Here is a 6,112-nt window from a genome sequence, read left to right as displayed (position 1 = left end):
TTGCTTCCAACAGGGAAGGGCTCTTTCTCCCACTCAGATATAGTATGCACTCCACTTGCCTCACTGACAACCATTTCTGCTTCCTGGGCTGGACCTGGGTTCAAAAGAGGCCGAACCAAAGTGTCCAGGGGCCGAGCTTCTTTGAATGCCTTTCTTCAGACATACCATGTTGTGTGTCAGTGGGTGCAAAAGGGTGCAAGTGATATGCTTTTGGAGGAGACGGGGTTGGACTAGATGACCTTTAGGCTGCCCTCAGGACAGAGTGGGATGCAAGGCAGAGACTACGAAGGACATCTGCGTCAGTGTGTGTGTGCAGTGCATGGGCCGGCTATGCGCGGCATGCATGCGAGGGAAGCCCTGTCTGCCCTGGATGGAAAAAAGGGTCAGCTGCTCTCCTCCAAGGGCCGGAATTAGCCGTCCGAATCTGGGTGAAAGGGCAGCGTCCACAGGGCAGGCGGCACCATTCTTGTTCCTGGGTCATTAAGGCCATTTCCTAATTAACTCTGCCCTAAAAACATGGGGAAAGTTGATTAAACTCCACAAACCTTGTTTCTGCAAGAGAGATAAGGTGGAGGCACTCCACTGCCTCCACCTTCGTAACTCCTCAAGAGATGGCAGTCCTGGTATGTGGCATGTACTGGCTTGTTCAGTAGACTCTCCTCTGCAATGAGAATGCTCCCCTTCCATGATGCCAAGCTCTAGCAAATGCCACCTTCCTTGGGCCCCGTCTACATGGCAAGGAATGCACTTTGAACCGCATCAGACATGGATTATATTAATCTACATTTGCATTACATGGCGGTGCAGATGGGGCCTTGAAGGGGTGCATCTACACCGCAGAACGAATGCAGATTTGCACCACTTTAAGTGCCGCGGCTCAGTGCTACGGAATCCTGGGATTTGTATCATTTGCAAAACTAAAAGCCTTGCAAAACTACGAGGGTTGAATGAAAAGTAATGCCTTCACCTTTGTAACTCCCCAATAGATGGCAGTACTGGAATGCAGGAGGTACTGGCTTGTTCAGTAGACTCTCCTCTACAGTTCCATTATGGAGGGAAGCCTTAGCATTGAACTGTTGTGTTGTTAAACTGCGAAGTATGGAACCCTGCGCAGATGGTCAGTCAATGTGACTTAAGCAATATATGCAGCAGGTACTGGCTTGTTCAGTAGACTCTCCTCTACAGTCCCAATTTAGCAGGAAGCTTTAGCATTGAACGGTTGTGGTGTTAAAGTGCGAAGTATGGAAGCCTGCACAGATGGTCAGTCAATGCGACTTAAGCAATGTATGCAGCAGGTACTGGCTTGTTCAGTAGACTCTCCTCTACAGTTCCATTTTGGCAGGAAACCTTAGCATTGAATGGCTGTGTAATGCCTCTACCTTTGTAATTCCCCAATAGATGGCAGTACTGGAATGCAGGAGGTACTGGCTTGTTCAGTAGACTCTCCTCTACAGTTCCATTTTGGCGGGAAGCCTTAGCATTGAACAGTTGTGTTGTTAAACTGCAAAGTATGGAACCCTGCTCAGACGGTCAATGCGACTTAAGCAACGTATGCAGCAGGGACTGGCTTGTTCAGTAGACTCTCCTCTACAGTTCCATTTTGGCGGGAACCCTTAGCATTGAACGGTTGTGGTGTTAAAGTGCGAAGTATGGAACCCTGCGCAGACAATCGGCCAATGCGATTTAAGCAACGTATGCAGCAGGTACTGGCTTGTTCAGGAGACTCTCCTCTACAGTTCCATTTTGGCAGGAAGCCTTAGCATTGAATGGCTGTGTAATGCCTCCACCTTTGTAACTCCTCAAGAGATGGCAGTCCTGGTATGTGGCAGGTACTGGCTTGTTTAGTAGACTCTCCTCTACAGTTCCATTTTGGTGGGAAGCCTTAGCATTGAACGGTTGTGTTATTAAAATGCAAAGTATGGAACCCTGCGCAGACGGTCTGTCAATGCGACTTAAGCAACGTATGCGGCAGGGACTGGCTTGTTTAGTAGACTCTCCTCTACAGTCCCATTTTGGCAAGAAGCCTTAGCACTGAACGGTTGTGTTATTAAAGTGCGAAGTATGGAACCCTGCGCAGACGGTCAGTCAATGCGACTCAAGCAACATATGAGGCAGGTACTGGCTTGTTTAGTAGACTCTTCTCTACAGTTCCATTATGGAGGGAAGCCTTAGCATTGAACGGTTGTGTAATGCCTCCGCCTTTGTAATTCCCCAACAGATGGCAGTACTGGAATGCAGCAGGTACTGGCTTGTTCAGTGGACTCTCCTCTACAGTTCTATTTTGGCAGGAAGCCTTAGCATTGAATGGCTGTGTAATGCCTCCACCTTTGTAACTCCTCAAGAGATGGCAGTCCTGGTATGTGGCAGGTACTGGCTTGTTCAGTAGACTCTCCACTACAGTTCCATTTTGTCAGGAAGCCTTAGCATTAAACGGTTGTGTTGTTAAAGTGCGAAGTATGGAACCCTGCACAGATGGTCTGTCAATGTGACATAAGCAACATATGCAGCAGGTACTGGCTTGTTCAGTAGACTCTCCTCTACAGTTCCATTTTGGCGGGAAGCCTTAGCATTGAACACTTGTGGTGTTAAAGTGCAAAGTATGGAACCCTGCACAGATGGTCGGTCAATGCCACTTAAGCAATGTATGTAGCCATTTACAAGGGTTGAATGAAAAGTAATGCCTCCACCTTCGTAACTCCCCAAGAGATGACAGTCCTGGAATGCAACGTATGTGGCAGGTTCTGGCTTGTTCAGTAGACTCTCCTCTACAGTTCCATTTTGGCAGGAAGCCTTAGCATTGAACGGTTGTGGTGTTAAAGTGCGAAGTATGGAACCCTGCGCAGACGGTCTGTCAATGCGACTTAAGCAACATATGCAGCAGGTACTGGCTTGTTCGTTAGACTCTCCTCTACAGTTCCATTTTGGCAAGAAGCCTTAGCATTGAATGGCTGTGTTGTTAAAGTGTGAGGTATGGAACCCTGCGCAGACAGTCTGTCAATGCGACTTAAACAACGTATGCGGCAGGTACTGGCTTGATCAGTAGACTCTCCTCTACAGTTCCATTTTGGCAGGAAGCCTTAGCATTGAGCGGTTGTGTTGTTAAAGTGTGAAGTATGGTACCCTGCGCAGACAGTCGGTCAATGCGACTTAAGCAACGTATGCAGCAGGGACTGGCATGTTCAGTAGACTCTCCTCTACAGTTCTATTTTGGCGGGAAGCCTTAGCATTGAGCGGTTGTGTTGTCAAAGTGCAAAGTATGGAACCCTGCGCAGATGGTCAGTCAATGCGACTTAAACAACGTGCAGTCAATGCATTCTTGACAGCAGAAGGTGTCACCCCAAAGGAGATTCATCAGAGAATGCAAGCTGTTTGTGATGATTGTGTGGATGTGAGTACTGTGTGTTGTTGGGCACAGTACTCACTGATCTTAGATCGTCTGGGGAGGCCCTGCTCTCGATCCCATCACCGTTGCAGTCACGCTTGGTGGGAACAAGAGACAGAGCCTTCTCGGTGGTGGCCCCTCAGCTGTGGAATTCCCTCCATAATGAGATTATGTCAGCCCCCTCCTTCCCGGCCTTCCGGAAGAAGCTCAAACCCTGGGGAAGATGGTGTTTTTAGTGGACTGCAATGGACTGATTAGAATGATGGATTCGATCTGGCGAAATGTTTTAATGTATATTTATAACTGTTTTAATTTATGCTAATTGTATAATTAGCATAAATTAACAGAACTCAAAAACCACTAGATGAATTGACACCAAATTTGGACACAAGACACCTAACAACCCAATGTATGCCCTTCACTCAAAAGAAATTGATTTTGTCATTTGGGAGTTGTAGTTGCTGGGATTTATAGTTCACCTACAATCAAAGGGCATTCTGAACTCCATCAACGATGGAATTGAACCAAACTTGGCACACGGAACTCCCATGACCAACAGAAAATACTGGAAGGGTTTGGTAGGCATTGACCTTGAGTTTGGGAGTTGTAGTTCACCTACATCCAGAGATCACTGTGGACTCAAACAATGATGGATCTGGACCAAACTCTACATGAAGACTCAATATGTCCAAATGTGAACATTGGCAGAGTTTGGGGAAAATAGAATCTTGACATTTGGGAGTTGAAGTTGCTGGGATTTATAGTTCACCTACAATCAAAGAGCATTCTGAACTCCACCAACGATGGAATTGAACCAAACTTGGCACACAATTCTCCCATGATCAACAGAAAATACTGGAAGGGTTTGGTGGGCAGTGTCCTTTGGTTTTGGAGTTGTAGTTCACCTACATCCAGAGATCACTGTGGACTCAAACAATGATGGATCTGGTCCAAACTCTACATGAAGACTCAATATGTCCAAATGTGAACACTGGTAGAGTTTGGGGAAAATAGAATCTTGACATTTGGGAGTTGAAGTTGCTGGGATTTATAGTTCACCTACAATCAAAGAGCATTCTGAACTCCATCAACGATGGACGGAACCAAACTTGGCACACAGTTCTCCCATGACCAACAGAAAATGCTGGAAGGGGTTGGTGTGTGATGTCCTTTAGTTTTGGAGTTGTAGTTCACCTACATCCAGAGAGCATTGTGGACTCAAACAATGATGGATCTGGACCAAACTCTACACAAATACTCAATATGCCCAAATTCCTGCTTCTTGGCAGAATGGGGTTGGACTGGATGGCCCATGAGGTCTCTTCCAACTCTTTGATTCTATGATTCTATGCTTCTATGAAATGTGAACACTGGTAGAGTTTGGGGAAAATAGAATCTTGACATTTGGGAGTTGGAGTTGCTGGGATTTATAGTTCACCTACAATCACAGAGCATTCTGAACCCCACCAGTGACGGAACTGAGCCAGACTTCCCACACAGAAACCCCATGACCAAAAGAAAATACTGGAAGGGTTTGGTGGGCAGTGTCCTTTGGTTTTGGAGTTGTAGTTCACCTACATCCAGAGAGCACCGTGGACTCAAACAATGATGGATCTGGACCAAACTCTACACGAGTACTCAATATGCCCAAATGTGAACACTGGTGGAGTTTGGGGGAAATAGAGTCTTGACATTTGGGAGTTGGAGTTGCTGGGATTTATAGTTCACTTGCAATCACAGAGCATTCTGAACCCCACCAACGATGGAATTGAACCAAACTTGGCACACGGAACTCCCTTGACCAACAGAAAATACTGGAAGTGTTTGGTGGGCAGTGTCCTTTGGTTTTGGAGTTGTAGTTCACCTACATCCAGAGAGCATTGTGGACTCAAACAATGATGTAGCTGGAGCAAACTCTACATGGATACTCAATATGCCCAAATGTGAACACTGGTGGAGTTTGGGGAAAATAGAATCTTGACATTTGGGAGTTGTAGTTGCTGGGATTTATAGTTCACCTATAATCACAGAGCATTCTGAACCCCACCAACGATAGAATTGGGCCAAACCTCCCACACGGAACTCCCATGTGGGCCACAGCAACGCGTGGCAGGGGAAGGCTAGTCTATATAAATAAACAAACTATTGTATTGTCGAAGGCTTTGATGGCCTGAATCACTGAGTTGTAGGTTTTTTCGTGCTATATGGCCATGTTCTAGAGGCATTCTCTCCTGACGTTTCGCCTGCATCTATGGCAAGCATCCTCAGAGGTAGCGAGGACCTCACAACCTCTGAAGATACTTGCCATAGATGCAGGCGAAACGTCAGGAGAGAATGCCTCTAGAACAGTGTTTCTCAACCTGGGGGTCGGGACCCCTGAGGGGGTCGCGAAGGGGTGTCAGAGGGGTCACCAAAGACCATCAGAAAACACAGTATTTTCTGATGGTCATGGGGATTCCAAGTGGGAAGTTTGAGCCAATTCTATCGTTGGTGGAGTTCAGAATGTTCTTTGATTGTAATGAACTATAAATCCCAGCAACTCCAACTCCCAAACGTCAAGATCTATTTTCCCTAGACTCCACCAGTGTTCACATTTGGGCATATTGAGTATTCGTGCCAAGTTTGGTCCAGATCCACCATTGCATGAGTCTACAGTACTCTCTGGATATAGGTGAACTACAACTCCCAAACTCAACTTCAATGCCCACCAAACCTTTCCAGTATTTTCCG

This window comes from Anolis sagrei, chromosome 5 (assembly GCF_037176765.1).
Source record: "Anolis sagrei isolate rAnoSag1 chromosome 5, rAnoSag1.mat, whole genome shotgun sequence".
In the NCBI taxonomy this organism is placed as follows: domain Eukaryota; kingdom Metazoa; phylum Chordata; class Lepidosauria; order Squamata; family Dactyloidae; genus Anolis; species Anolis sagrei.
This window is presented reverse-complemented; position numbering follows the sequence as displayed.